This window comes from Chaetodon trifascialis, chromosome 13 (assembly GCF_039877785.1).
Source record: "Chaetodon trifascialis isolate fChaTrf1 chromosome 13, fChaTrf1.hap1, whole genome shotgun sequence".
NCBI lineage: Eukaryota > Metazoa > Chordata > Actinopteri > Chaetodontiformes > Chaetodontidae > Chaetodon > Chaetodon trifascialis.
Window position 1 is genome coordinate 7161590 of NC_092068.1, and position 15171 is coordinate 7176760.

General features: G+C 41.0%; 1 protein-coding gene across 2 annotated transcripts in view; it reads left to right on the plus strand.

The window, feature by feature from the left end:
* The first annotated feature begins 5108 nt into the window (after positions 1 to 5108).
* The window catches only part of LOC139341307 (gamma-aminobutyric acid receptor subunit pi), a 47568-nt gene continuing 37505 nt past the window's right edge, over positions 5109 to 15171 (plus strand). The window contains exons 1-2 of one of the 2 annotated variants that reach the window (XM_070977782.1): positions 5119 to 5282; positions 6737 to 6820. The gene's annotated coding sequence lies outside the window, so the exon portion shown is untranslated. Of the gene's footprint in view, positions 5283 to 6736; positions 6821 to 15171 lie in introns of both variants that reach the window. The other variant, XM_070977781.1, reaches the window with a different exon arrangement.

Genomic DNA, 15171 nt, shown 5'->3' on the forward strand with positions numbered 1-15171 from the left:
GATGGAAACCTCAGGTGGAATGACAAGGCAGTCTAGCTCCCTCTGACATCTGTTCCTGGGAAAGGAAAGCAGGGACGCCACTAACAGTTTACCCCAGATACTGCGGTCCCCTCTGGCAGCAGCATCTGTCTAATGAGGGTGCACAGGAGCTCCTGTGAAGCCAGACTTAACACAGCTTTGATATCATGAGGTTTCCAAGTCTTCCAAGAAGCCACTACATGAGTATGATGAAGATGAACCTCAAAAGCTGAAATGTATGTCAGAAAATCTCGGTGGCAGTTGTAAAGGAAAGCATAAAGTTGTTTTATAGAGGCGATGTCTGAAAATCTAAAAAATTCTGCCAATCCTGATCCAGATGCTTCAGCTCTTATTGCATCTCAAACATCTTGACTGCATGCTTCTAGACAATATTTTTTGCTAGTTTCCTCGGTACAAGCCAAACAGTGAGCATATAATGAACTGGATATAATTAAACTTTAATGTAGTGGGTTTACTTGCTGCCAGTTAGGGGCTCCAGCCTGTCAATAACTCGAGCGAGTGTGACTAACAGCTAAATGATCTCACTCCATTAAAGACAATCAATATTGCAACACCTCTGAATAGGGTACACATGGAACTCATTGAAAACCTTTTCCATTGTTCTAGTGACTATAGCCTTGATATGATCAGGGGCAGGTGGAGGGAGGGGAAGGGGTGGTCAGCGGGGGGATGTGTCAGAAGAGGGCTATATTTGTAAAATTGTACTATATAACTATAAATATGTCAAGACTCAAGTTTAAAGCCCTGGTTCATGGCAATAATGAGCTGTGCATCATTAAAATAATATCAATAAATAGCTACTATTTTTAACTTCAGATCTACAGCCACAGACAGACTATAAAACAACCAACCCCCAGAAACAGACAGAGGAAAGATTTTTTGTATCGTTATATCTGCTTTGTATGTCTTTGTGGTCATTTTCCATCTCTTTGTGTTTGTTTTCCAGCTCTTTGTGTTTGTTTTCCAGCTCTTTGTGTTTTTTTTGCTTCTCTTTGTGTTTGTTTTGCCTCTTGTTGTGTTTGTGTCGCCTCTCTTTGTGGTCGTTTGACGTCTCTTTGTAGTGATTTTGCTTCTCTTCCTGGTAATTAATTGTCTCTTTGATTGACTTTCCAAAAAGAGATGTTAGAGGATTTTTTTTTTTTTTTTTACAGCTGCTAACTCATAATTGTCACTCATTATATAATGGTCAGACATAAACCTGAAATCACTAACAACGGGTAGCATTATGTATTACTATTATCTGTGAAGTATCTTTATTTATTCAGGATGACCCAAGATTGGCAAGAAAAAGAAGGGCACTCCTTCATTTCATGGATTGTGCTAACGTATAATACACTGCATGTAACAGAAATGTTTTGGAAATGCTGCAACGTGCTTCAATAGGCTTTATTTGTTCACCATGTCTGCATAGAGTAATTCCAAGTGCACAAAATACCAGTTATGCAATACCCCATACAGTTAGACGTAAAGCAATCTTCATTACATAGGACCCTTCACTATGCTCCACAACTCATTACTGCTCCTCCCATCAGGCTGCTGTTATCAAATCCCTGTGGCCAGGACAAATATATTCAAAAAATCACTGATGTGATAAACAAGGGAAGTAGGAATCTAACACACATACTTGCAGTTTACAGCCAAACTGCTCTTAACTTAATGTGAAAATGCATATGGAGATATTTTTCTTGTACTGATCTTTTAACACTATATATACTGCATGTAAGTTTTCAATCTATGTGTATCTGCAAAGAGCTACACACACACACACACACACACACACATATGTATGTATATATATATATATATATATATATATATATATATATATATATATATATATATATATATATATATATATATATATATATATATATATATATATATATATATATATAATATTGAACGCCGTGCTGCTCACACTGGAACAGAGAAAAGATCACTGTCCATGTTGCTGAATTATTCCAGATAAAGGGTCAAATACATTTCTGGCCAACAAATTATCGCTATTTTTGAAATGTACAGAAATTGTTGCCATATGGCTCTTCATCTTTTCAGATGAAGGCCAATAGACTTCATGATTGACAGCATGAAAGCAGCTCTGTAAAGCCCTCACTCTTATGCAATAAATTGTGGATGGGCGATTTCTGGGGCTTTGCACCAAAATCCATCACTCAGAATGAGCGAAGGTCACCTTGCAACTGATTGAAAACTCAATCTTAAATAGATGAATTGTTTAAACGTAACTATTGTAGTTGCTGAAACGTTGCATAATGCATGGCCACGCTAATATCCCAGCAAGCTGTCGTGTCACTGTGGTCAAATGTTAAATGGCTGGAAAATGGAGACACTCTGCAATGCTTGAGTGGCAATTGAAACACTCTCACTGCCAGAGATTTACTGCCACACGGGAAAATATTATGTCTTCATCAGATCTACATAAACAGTAGCTTGTAACTCACTGAATATGAATAATATGTCACACACTTGACCCCTTGATAGCGCAATAGATCACTGGACAAATGCATGAAAGCTTTGGTTTCAGGATGCACCTTTAATCTGGTCTCCTCTGGTGACCTAGGCTTAAGTGATGGAACTTGAAGAACACATCCCACATAAATCGTGCATAAAACATGCACACAGCCACATAACCCTGGGAGAAATGGTTCGGTGAAAGCAGTGGCAGATGAATGAGGGCTCAGGTGGACGTGGTGAAATTCCCCAAATGGATTCAAATGTGACAGGGAAAGATATGAGGAAGAGATTCATCACAAGGGGGCCCATTGTTGGAGGAAAAGGTTGAGAGCTGCATGGCCTTCAAGTAGGCAGTCTCATCTTCTCACCTGTCCCTTGCCCTCACATGCATAAAAAAAATTACAGGGGGAGGGTCGCCTGTTGGTATGTCAAGGATATTCAGAGATATGAAGCCTGTAATCAGTACAGCAATGTGGCAGGTGGCATCATACCTGCACAGTGTGGAAAAACACTGCATGGACAGCAGAGAATAGGTATTTGTTTTGTTAAGCAGCAAGATTTCAATAGTCACATGTTCTCACAGCACACAGTGTGTTTGAATATTCTTACCTGCATTTTTAGGTGCCTACAGAAAAAATATGTGGTAATTATCTGAAGGCGTTGGTTCTTTGGCTTGTGATCTCTTACAACAAAGCAATCACCGTCTGCTGGCTGTGAACATGTAGCCGAAGAGTAAGCCCTGTTTGCTGGAAATTGTGTTTATATACGACTAATTAGAGAAAGGAAATATGTTCTGAAGTAAATGTAATGATGACCAAATTATGCTTTCTGTTAACATAATGAGGAAATGTTTTTAATTAAAGTACCAGGCGAGTCAGCAAAATGTTCTGTTTCTGGACAATGTATTTCATTTTTTTTCCACCAATATAAGAAACTCTGCAATTCACTATCCATTCGTAGTGACTACAGCTTTACTTAACTTCATCATGTTTATGGTTAGGTATACTGACAGCTCTTGGTTAATGTTAATGTTAATGTTAAGCAAAGTGCTTTTGTTGCCTGACCACAGTACAGCACATAAATATAGTATTTCATTCACTCAAAGAAAGGACTCTGAACACAATCCAGGCTTTTATTGATTATGCAAATTAGTTGCATATAAATGTAATTTCTAGGAGACAGGGAGTCTTAAGAGATAGTCGACTAATAATAAGTGTTAAATGTGCATATTTCATTGCAATATTAAATAACAATTTCACTTTTTTTATTTATTAGAGCTCAAAACAGAGACAGATGTTACTGGCTGACAGACAGGAATTCAAACTAAAGATGTCACATTTGCATTGTGTGAGTTGCCAGGTCACACCACTGTGACCTTTTTAGATTTTGGAGCACCCCCTGGCAACCTTAAGTGTAAATGAGTGAAAAAATGTGTGAATATGGTTGCTAAAATGTCAGTTCTTCAGATCGTCAGACTCCAAAGATTTTGAAAACAAGCTTGCATTAGATTTTTCTTCATTCATTGAACTTGACCAGTGAAATGCCTCCAGAGAATCTCTCTCTCCTCGATTTGCTGTATATGTTATGTATATGTTGGGTATAAAGGTCCATTCTGCTAATGCTTTCATGATCCCCATGGGGGACTCCTCCTTTATGTGCCCTTTTCATGGTAAGGCCGGAGGTCAGGGTCGCCTAGAGAGCAGCCTCCCTGAAGGTGGGAGCTACTATGACCATGTGTGGAAGGCAATCACTGTCCTGCTCAAGCATGCATCAGCTGAATGGCTGTTTGCCAACAGAGGGGCTTTGACTCCCTCCCGCTTGAATGGTAGTCTCTCTATAACCACTATGGCACTCTCTTGCCCTACCATGCAGCGACTGAACTCCAATATGGCACACATGTGAGCTAAGATCGGATCAGCTGCTGCCTGACTGACCGCCCCTTACTCCCCCTGAGGAGTTTTGGATGGAAGTGTTCCTGGTACACCCACGCAAAATCAAAGAGGTGAGGCCTAGTGAAGGTTGTCGAGTTCCATCCATCAGGGACGAACACCTTGGCACAAACTCCTCCATCCTGACTTGTAACCCCTGAGTCTTTTTTCCTGCATTTTTAGAGCAACCCATTTTCTCTCTGTGAAGCTGATTAGAAAGTATAATAGCTTTAAGTGCTGCTGCCAAGCGTTAAACGTGCACTGACAGGATTATTGTCACTTGATTTCTTCAAAGTACCAAAATAGAGATGGAATGATAACACAGTGCATGTGTTGTGTGTCTATATAGATTACATTATTCCACTATGATGTCTTTGATTTAAAAGATGTGAATGACTGTCAAATATTCACTAAATACCACTTGAGCCAAATCTTTGTCTCATGCGAATGAGGTGATAAAGGACAAAAACTCCTTATCTGTGGCGTAAAATATCGTTTTATCCCCCATCATACTGAAATGTATGGGGTAGCGCGCAGCAGACATCATCATGACATATATTTTGGGCAATCATCTTGGGCAGCTTTGGAGAAATCAGCTGCGAGTCCATGGCGTGCGTCATTGCGCAGCAGCGCGTCCAGCCCATAGTGGTTAATGGGAATCCGCTGACGGAGCACAACCAGTTGTTTGTGCGGGCATATGTACTGTATGCGCGGATCAGCAGGTGCTGTCTTTAACTGGATGGAAGTCACGGTTGCAACACCGATCTGAAGGAAAACTCTTACCGTTACGGACTCTTATTTCCAGGATGCGCTGACATATATGACGGCGATCGGCAGTTACAGGTAAAGTTCGGGTTTTAACTTCATTACCCTGATCGTTTTTGTTCAAAAAGATGGTGGCACCTGTTCATCTTTGCTGCGCCTCAAATTTTGGGGACGTTTGTTGTTGTTTTTTTCGTGCGCCTTTTCTCAGCAGCGCGCCTTTGAATAAAGCGTCTCGTGCTGTCTGGATACGAAAGTCCCCTGACGATTTAAACTTTGAAGTGTGGAGTGATCTGTTCTTTAAGTCTGAAAATATCCCAAAATCTGTAAAAATGCTCATGCGTAGCCACCAACTGCAGGCTTATCTCAGTGTTAACAGCCAAATGCCTGTGTGTATGTGTGTGCCTATACGGGGGCGCTTCAGTGCATGTACGCGTGTCCCTCTTAAATTGCGCTTCTTTTAGTTAATTCTGCCTGTGCAAGACGCTGGTGCACCAGTGCGTAGATGATGCTCTTTGTTTATGTGAATGAGGGTTAGGAGGTTAACAAGTTTTTGCTTAACCACACAAACCACATAATCGTTGAGTGTTTTCCCCAGGGCCATCTTTTGGAGATTGTGCTCAGTTTATGATAGAAAGAATATTCATATATTCCAACCCTGGTCAAGCTCATAAAGCAAACTGCAACCTTTAATTGGGCACAGGGGTGATTTTAAGGGTGGCAAGTGTCAAATTGACATGAAGGAGGTCAGGGATTCATTTGATAGTGACCATCAGGGTAATGTGCAACTTGCATAGCTGTGTGTTTATAGGAAGTGGGCGCTACTGGAGAATTTATAAGGACAGCTTGTGGACATTTACAAACCAATCTAACCTTGTGTATTAAATGATTCTTATCAGCCGTGATGTCTTCTTTGGCCTGTCTTTGCCCAGCAGCTTTTCATCAGATAAAAACAGTTAAGCTGTCAAGTCAACAGACAAATGCTCCCAGCAATGCGATGATTCTGCTGTGATAAAAACTAATTAAAATCACCCTAATGCTCCATGAAGCCTTATGGTGAGTTTCCCCGAGTCCTCCTCTAATTTCTCAAACTATATTTACCACAATCATAATGCCCGTAATCAGCAGAGTAAGCACAGATTGTAAGGCACACTTAATTGGTGCAGATTTGTGTTCACTCATTGGGTATGAACTGCCAGCTGCCTTTCAGATATAGCCTTCACAGTGCAGGCCAGCAGTCACAAGAAGGCAGAGGAAGGGAGAGGAGTGAGATTTACATAAGTGGAGTTGTGTAGAGATAATGGGAAGGCTCTCTGTTATCATCAAACCCCAGAGCTGGGAGTGTAGTTTCTTTCCCTCTCAGATGGACAGCATGGGAGAATTAAAAACTGTAGTCTTGAACAACAAATTGAAGTATTGCAGTGACTTTGCCTTATTGGACGTGTTACAGCATTGTCTTCATTTTCATTTTTTCTCTGTATTGATTTTTTCCCTCCTCTGTTTGCTTCTTTTACCTGCGTATTGACTGCTCTCAGTGGCCTCAAGAGCTAAAAGGGAACACTGCCCCGTGTCCCTTGAATGGGTGGCTGGTGATTCATTTGGATCATCTCTACAATCAGGTGCGGACTTATGATCCAACTTTTTTGTACTTTTTGTATTTTGGTCCTGAATCCAAAGGAACGTTTTAGACTCTGCAGGTTTGTGTGCAGTGCAGGTGCATCGTAGCAACAGTTGGGTCACTTTCTGGTTTATATCTCTCTATGATCTTGCCTAGACTCAGTGACACGGTATCATGTTTCACCGGTAATATTATCTGATGGCGTAACCGCTTCTGGTATTGTCCATACTCAAGCTGTCACAGTGTCCAGATGTGTGTTCAGATCAACTGGTGTCCCTCAGGCTTTTCTTTTCAAGGATTACATGTGATTACATGTGACATGAGGCCAGAGCCCAGAGGTGTGGTCTTGATGGACCAGAAGCTCTTGAGGACTTACATGAAGCATATTCCAGTGGATTAAGAGTGGGTCCCGTGGAGATGCCATTATTCTTGGAGGAATATTTAGACATTCTGGTAAACAAGCTTCTTCATTTTCTTGCAGAGAGTCGGATGAGAGGGTTGATACCACACTTATTTCTGTATGCTGAGCATGAAGCTACAGCCAGCAGCTGGTTAGCTGACGTTAGCACAATGGAAACAGGTCAAAACTGGTTCTGTTCAAAGGTAATAGAATCCTGGAGTTCTGACATCACCAAAGGCTTATTTGTTGCGCCAAACATCACAGGGGTTGTCAGGTTACCAATGGAGATTCTGTGATGTTACTGAGCCAGGCCAAGAAATAGTCCCACATACAACCCTCATTAAACCAAAGTGCCATTTTCACATTCCAGTTTTTGCACAGATTAAAAAAATGAGTAGTCTGGTTTTCCTCTTTTCCCATTTGAAATTGTCATTTAAATGACATCCTCAATGTAACCTAACACAGGATTCTCCTGATGAATATAACTGCCCTGTCGGTTTACGTTAGAGCTATCAGTTTGGATTATTTCAGCTTTCTCTCTGAAAAGCTATGTTTGGTCTGTCAATTCAGCTTGGTGGAAACACTACAATACCCATAAGCCTCAATCGCTGTTGCTGCTTCTTTCGCATACAACTCCTGTATCTCTACTCCTCATAAATCTTCCATTTTCAGGGCATCTCCATCTCCTCTGATTCCTCTTTGTCATCATCCTCACCACTATTGTTCCTGCTGTAATTACAAGCCTGCATATTTCCTCCCCATACAGTGTGTTTGAGTGGTAACCTAACTCATCCCAATATTACTGCGGAGCGATGGACACTATAGACCTGTCTGGGATGATAAGAGGCACCAGTCACTCAGAGTCTGAATGCGAGCATCTGAAGCCACAGATGAAACAGGGGAGGAGAGGCCTCCGCCTCGATGAAGTCCATAGGGTCCCTTACTGTTTCTGTGAGACATTGCTTGTTTGAAAGAGCAAAAGAGACAAAGCAGAGTGAGAGAATCTCTGATGGGAGGTGAGCTGAGGAGTACATCGAGGCAGGTCTCTTTTATGTTAGAGAAATATTGGTTAGACGGTGGCAAGAACCTGAAGTACCCTACATTAACAACAACAAGATCCTTTGATAACAGAGATGACACTCTTCTACCACACATTGAAATGCTCCATTCCTCTTTTCCATCGCCCTCACATCAGTCATTTTCAAGAGCCATTTGTTCTCCAATGAACTGTGGAATCTGTAAACAAGTGTGAGAAAGAATGCATTCATATTTTGTACAAAGGCTGAAACATCAGACTGATACAGATTGTATTTCTATGATGATAATAATAACATTAAACTGTAAAGCACCTTTCATGCTGGAGTTGCAGCTCAACATGCTTTACAAGAAAGAAATCGCATGCACCAAGTGGGTGCTTTACATAAAAAGACAGAATGGACAGAAAAACAGATAAAAATAAATGTCACATAAGACATTCTACTTATATTTCTTATATTATGGATGGATTGCAACAAAGGGCCGGGGATGTATCAAGTCTGTTTCTTGGTGGCACAATTTTTCACCACATCTTATTCACCTTTGTTTCATAGTTTTTCTACCTGACTGGAGAAGACGATTATATGTGGAGAATCATTCATCTGACAACACATCATACAGTCTGGTGAGAAACTGTTGGATGAAAATCAAACTAGAGAAGTGAAAGCTGTTAGGGGTTGTGGTTAGGGGTCATAAATTAAATCACTGATGCTGGGAGAAGAGGCGAGATAATAATGTGCACAAAATCTAGCCAAAGCAATCACTTTCCAAAGTATGGTCAGAGCTGGCCCTTAGTGAGAACAGACCATAGACTGGTGAAGCTTGTATCTTCACATGAGCAGTATAAATGGTGATTACTTGTGTTGGATTACAACAGTTGGATACCGCAAGCAAAGACCACATTAAATCAGGTCAGCTGTATTTTTTTAAATGAGAGAGGTTTGTCGTCATCGCGGCAGCCACTGTGTCCTGATGGGCTGCTGACTCGGGTTCACAGCTACTCTCTGTTACCTTAGTGAGGTACACAGATTTCAATGTAGGAAAAAGAGAGCATTACCATCAGATTGGTTGGCTGATACCCTGAGTTGAGGTATTAAAATCAGTATCAGAAGAGATAAAGTAGGATTTGTGCATCCCTAGATTTGTTAAACCTTAGGCAGTGCCAAAAAGAAAAGGGCAATGGAAAACATGTAGTCAGGAACTTGGTCCAACATGATTTCCTGATTAGTGCCGATAGTGCACGATATTTACTCTCTGCAATGTTATTAGATACCTGAATTCTTAGTGGAAAATGCATACACTATAGTTCATATCATGTTCACTACTTTTTCTAAAAAATCCCCATTGCAATGTTTTGCTTTGGGACATGTGGAGGCTAAATAGGCCTTTTTCACAGCCAAAAATCTGATTTGTCACAGCAAGAAGTGTACCTAATGATATTAATGGTGTCCCTATAAACTGTGCTAGAGAGCCAGCTTCCACAACAGCAGGGCCAGACTGGAATGGAATGCAGCCATCTTTCATGTACTAAATTACACCTGTGTTTTTTCCAGCCTTAACATATCAGAATGTCTGCTGGGAAAAAAAAGGTGTGTTCCAGCTATGCGACACTACTACTCTGCTCACTTAAGAGGAAACTACTTTATTACGTGGATAATAGTAAATGAGGGAGGTTTGGGTGTTGGCTTTTTAGCATGTTAGCTTGCTGACTAGCTAGGACGCCCATTTAACTGCAGAAACATGTCAGCTAATTGTAGCTTTGTTGTAACATGTGGAATGCTAACATGTCATTACTAGCTTTAAGCTTGTATGTTGGCATCCATGGTTTACATGTGCTATTGCTAGCAGCACAGTGATTGGCTTGGTGATTGGTGATAATAATAATAATAGCAAACAAAATTGCTTTCTATGACACTTTTCTGAACACACTTATAAAGTGCTTTACATATACAATATACAATAAAAGTTGCAGTGGCTTTGGTTCCTGCTGATTACATTGAAGGCAAATATCAAAAATGATCCTTGCAGGATAATGATAAAGATTTTTTGCTGTGTATTTCAAGGCTGTGGTCAAACCCAAGACAAAATGACAACAAAAATCACTGCCACCATTCATAAGTCATGACAAAGAGAAATGAGAATAACTGGGGGAAAGGGTGAATTTGGGCATGGACTTGGAGGCCACAAAGGTTGACATGCTATTGATGTGACTCACCCAGTATGCCTTGGATAAATACCTTGAAGAGCAACAAAGGAGAGAAAAGCCAGAGAATTAGATGAAGTGACTCAGTTCTGCCTGACATATATTTTTATATTTGCTGCTGCCCTTTTCAAGTCAGCTTAAAATCAAATTGCCAACAGTTAAAGTCACAGCTGAGAGACAGGCCTCACTTTGGAGGGCTGTTGCCCAGCCTCCCACGATGTGGGCTGAAAGTCCCTCATCAGGTTGGTCACTGAGCCCAGCTGGGTGGCAGGGCAGACTTAACAGACGAAGATGGGCGAGTGGAGATATCTGTGCATTAGATGAACCTCTGCATAACTCGGGACACTGATAAATCATGGCAGCGGCTCCTAAAATAACAAGTAAGCAAATCTTTGGCACTGAAGATTAGAGTTAAAACACTGTATTTTTCGTCAGCCGCCCAGGTCTCTGTGTGCACGGCTTTGCATCTGCATGTGTTTCTAAGTGTGTTTTGGTGTGAGGTTGTGTGCTGTAAATGTGTAACAAGGCCACAAAGGCTTGTCTTGAAAGCTGTGTGTTGGCTAATTTGTTTACTTCTGTCAAAAGATCAAAAAGCTATCCACAGACGGTGACAGATGAATCCAATTACACCTGATAGTGAGAAAGAAAAAAATAAATTATTGTGTGCTTTTGTCATTTACTGTCTGACCCATCAGATCCACTCACTGAGCAACAGGGGCACAAACAGACAATGACTCTAATGTGTCATCATTGTTTTGATGGTAGTCACAGACTTTGCTTCAAGAGGAGTGTTGACATGAATTTTGTCATTGTTTTGTCTCCCCCAGTTATATCCGGAGTCCATGACTTTGTTCAGGGTAGAAAATTAGCAGTAATTATTTAAAAGGATTGTTCAATAATTCATGAAGTTTGTAAGTTTGTATGATTAAAGAGATCGTAAATGCATTATGTGGAAGCACTGACTCGTACACTGTACTGTTAGCTCGTTACAAGTCTATTTCATGGATTCTGTTAATTTGAGTATTTTCGTGCCTTTCCATTTCTTGCACTGGAGTACAAACTAATTTGGATCAATATGTGATGGGTGATTCTGCCATCCAAGCGCTGGAGCATGAAAAGGATCTTTTTGCAGGATGTTTTCCACTCCAGAAACACTGTTGCTGCAGCAGCACAACGCGGTACACATCACATCACCTGAAGTCTTGCTTTTTTAAATCACTTGGTTTATATTTTGAATCTTACACAGATGCAGTCAAGCGTTTGCACTGAATGATCAGTTTAAGCCAAACAGGTTTTAAAAGCGTATCCCTGAATAGTTCTCTAGGTTACTGTCACATACCGACTGAATGGCTTCACTGTGAGTAGGCATCATTCAGTCCTTTTAATGCATTATCAGGCTGCGTGTATAGATAATTACTTATAATTGCATGAACCTGTAGGGGTCCAAGCATGAAGTGCTGGGAAAGATGAACAGAATTTCTTTAACATAAATGAAGTATTTAGAATAGCACCTTGTAATTTGTATTTGCAGGAGCGGGAATTTGATTTTGATTTAAATTTCAACTAATTGCCCAAAGTCACCTGTTGTCCAGTGCATCAATCTAAAAGTAACACTATCATTAACCCAGTTTTTTTTTTCTTCTTCAGTGAGCTTAAATTACTGTCAAATGGAGCACTTTGGGGTGCAAACGGGACACAATCAATCATTAGCTCAGTTCTTTGTTACTGACATGTCAGTGCGGAGGTGGGTGCAGAGGGAAATATGACAATTAACCTTTTTTCTACAGTATTGCAAAAACAGCAGCTGCAAATTTAAAAGGAGTTTAAATGATGGTGATATAATGTCCCTTATTGCTCCTTTATCTCACTTTACTGGACTACCACAAGCAACATGTACATAAACTGCTTCCTCACATGAACAGTATATGGGTTTCTCACAAGAGAAAAATACAGTCAAGTTAAACTCATGCAGCACTTGCGCTAAAGAAATTTAAGGGACTGCTTCATGTACTCATAGCTGAGGACATACCACTAAGAAACGCAACTGCTTCTACTTTGTTCTTTATTTTGAAACACTGGCTTTATATAATTAGGCTTAATAATTAGTCTTTGAATCAAAATCTTTCATTTTTTCTTGGAGGAATATGGAAGCCCCATCAACTACTTGCTCAATTTAATTTTATTTAGTTTTTTTCCTAAAAATAGATACATTGACAGGTCAGTCTAAGAAATACAGGTAGTTATTATGATAACATTAGAATGCCAATTGAAATCCCAATTTAGAGGGTTTAGATTAGGTCAAGCCAGTTGTTTTTTCAGCTCTCTACTCTTCATATCTGTACTGTACATGCCTGTAATAAAGGAAAAAATCCAAATGTCACTTGTGATCGTATGATTGCAATATATTAACATTTATATAAATACATTTTCCCCCTTGTGTCTTTTTCCTCAACCTCTGGGAGTTTGAGGGTTCTGTGCAGTGTCTTAGGTGTTTCTAGGACGGCACTCTGCTGGACAGAGACCTCAGATGTTCTTTCTGGAATCTGCTGAAAATCTGAACTGCTCTCCCAGTTTGTGGGTCACTGCTCCCAGTGCTCCGATTACCACTGGTACCACTGTTGCCTTTACTCCCCACATCTTCTCTAGCTGCTCTTTCAGCCCTTGGCATTTTTCGAGCTTCTCGTGTTCCTTGTTCTTGATGTTGTTGCGGTTTGGGATCACTACATCTATCACTATTGCCTTCTTCTGTAGTTTGTCTATCAGCACAATGTCTGGTTGGTTAGCCGCCATGATCTTGTCAGTCTGGATCTGGAGATCCCACAGGGTTTTGGCTCAGGCATTTTCCACCACCTTAGGAGATGTCTTCCATTTTGACCATGGGGCCTCCAGCCCATACTCAATACAGATATTCCTGTACGCTTTTCCTGCAAACATCTGACACCCTGCTACTATGTGCTGAAAAGTCTCAGGAGCACCTTTGCACAGCCTGCACCTGGGGTCCTGTCTGATGTGGTAGACCCCTGCGTCTATTGATCTTGTACTGAGTGCCTGTTGTTGTGCAGCCATGATTAGTGCTTCTGTGCTGTTTTTCAGTCCAGCCTTTCCAGCCACAGGTGGGATTACTTGATATCAGCATCTTTCTCTATCTGTCGCCGGTGTGCCGTGATGGTCGGTCCTCCTCTTCTGCATTATCGGGTTTCCGTTGCCTGAGGTATTCGCTTAGCAGCTCATCTTTGGGGGCCATCTTCAAGATGTATTCCTGGATCTTAGTTGTTCCATCCTGGTCAGTGGCTCTGATGCTCACCATTCCTCTGCCTCCCTTGGTTTCAGGGGTCTGTCAGTCTCAGGGTGCTGGACATGGGATGAAACCCTCCATGCATTGTTAGGAGCTTCCTTGTCTTAATATCAGTGGCTTCTATCTCCTCCTCTGGAGATTATGCCAGCAGGATATCTGATGACTGGCAGTGTGTGTGTGCGTGTTGATAGTCTGAACCTTTCCATTCAGCTGACTCTTCAGGACCTGCTTTACTCGTAGGTATTTGGCTGTGTATCCAGTTGTCCTGAACATCTGCAATGCTGCCTTCTGGTAGTTCTGATCATCTTCCCTCTTTTTGATATGTAGAGGAAGTGGCTAATGGTCACTCTGCTTCAGTGCCGGTATACGTAGCCACTCTTCATGATGATCTGGCTGAGGGGGTTCAGGCCTTTGCAGAAAAGCAGTGGTAGTGTATCATCCTCGTATGGTACCGGCTCTCTTTAGTGTTACTTGTCTGGTAGCATTCCAAGAGTTAGACGTTTTCTGCTTTGGTCTATCTAAGTCTAGTTCCAATAGACCACTTCTCATCAGGGCGCCCTGGTTCCCCAACACCTGACTTGGACCTTGTTGACCTGGTTTGACTCTCGTAGTTGCAGATTCACTCATACTGAGGTAGGCAAGCAGCATTAAAGAGCTTGACACAGGGTCCTCACTGGTTACCCTGTGTCCTGACTGGGAATCGAACCTGGTCCCCATACCAAAGTCAGTATCGTTAACCAGCTGCAGTCATGTTTATTTATATATATATCTATATATCTATAGATATGTGTGTGTGTGTGTGTGTGTGTGTGTGTGTGTGTGTGTGTGTGTGTGTGTGTGGATAGATAGATAGATAGATAGATAGATAGATAGATAGATAGATAGATAGATAGATAGATAGATAGATAGATAGATAGATAGATAGATAGATAGATGAAAACAACAGCGTGTAGTGTTTTATTTCACACTAACATTCTCACTTTGAGCAGTCATTCACATTTGAATGAATCAAATCTCACACATTTTAACACTGTCAATAAACAGATGACAAAAAAATAAATGCTTGGTTACAAAAAAGCCCCTTCAACAACCCTTTCCAAGGGATCAAAACAGGGTGATTAAAGTTACAAATTGCACAGTGTAAACTAGGACTCAGGCTATAGTGCAGTTAAACCATGGCTTAAACTTTCCTTTCTTAAGTTTCCATTGAACATAACAGCATCCACATGCCTCTGTCGAAAACCATCCATTGTCGCCTGGTTTTGACAAGGAGGTGGCAGATAATTCGCATTTGCCGTGTGTTTGGCCATCAAGTGGCATTTCAGATTGGATGTGCTTCAGTGATAACTCAGTTCACACCAACAATACACACAGATAACTTTGGTCTTGTTAGTCGACCCATCTAGTAACTATGAAACT